General features: G+C 35.8%; 1 pseudogene across 1 annotated transcript in view; it reads right to left on the reverse strand.

Annotated features, from left to right (window-relative positions):
- Positions 1-416, reverse strand: part of LOC119588197 — a 22606-nt pseudogene that overhangs the window by 19152 nt on the left and 3038 nt on the right. The window lies entirely within an intron of this gene.

The following is a 416-nucleotide window of genomic DNA, read 5'->3' on the forward strand; positions in this document are numbered from 1 at the left end:
TCTATATGATAAATACATGTCTCTTGTTTTATATGAACTATATTTATGTATGTCTTTTATTTCTTCTCAAATCCCTCGAACACAAGGGGGTTAGTTATCTTTTTCTGCATACTCCACGCTGTTGTACATATTTGACACATGCTGGGTGTTGCTGTCAAGAATCATGTGAAAAACTAGAGGCACGCAATTTTTTTCCAGTCTTTATTTTATTTGTAGCATACATGATCTTTTGGTAAAAGGCTGAAAAGATATTTTCAGCCTACACTGGAGGCCTGTAGCTCCGTAATGACTGAGTTTAGTGTGAATAAGATAATATCATATGGCAAAGATATTTGTTAACCAGCATACAGGCTTGCTGTGTCATGGCAGCAACATGCCACCAGGTACAATTCTACTAAAATGACCAGAAAATTTGT

The sequence above is a fragment of the Penaeus monodon genome, chromosome 23 (genome assembly GCF_015228065.2).
Source record: "Penaeus monodon isolate SGIC_2016 chromosome 23, NSTDA_Pmon_1, whole genome shotgun sequence".
Classification (NCBI taxonomy): domain Eukaryota; kingdom Metazoa; phylum Arthropoda; class Malacostraca; order Decapoda; family Penaeidae; genus Penaeus; species Penaeus monodon.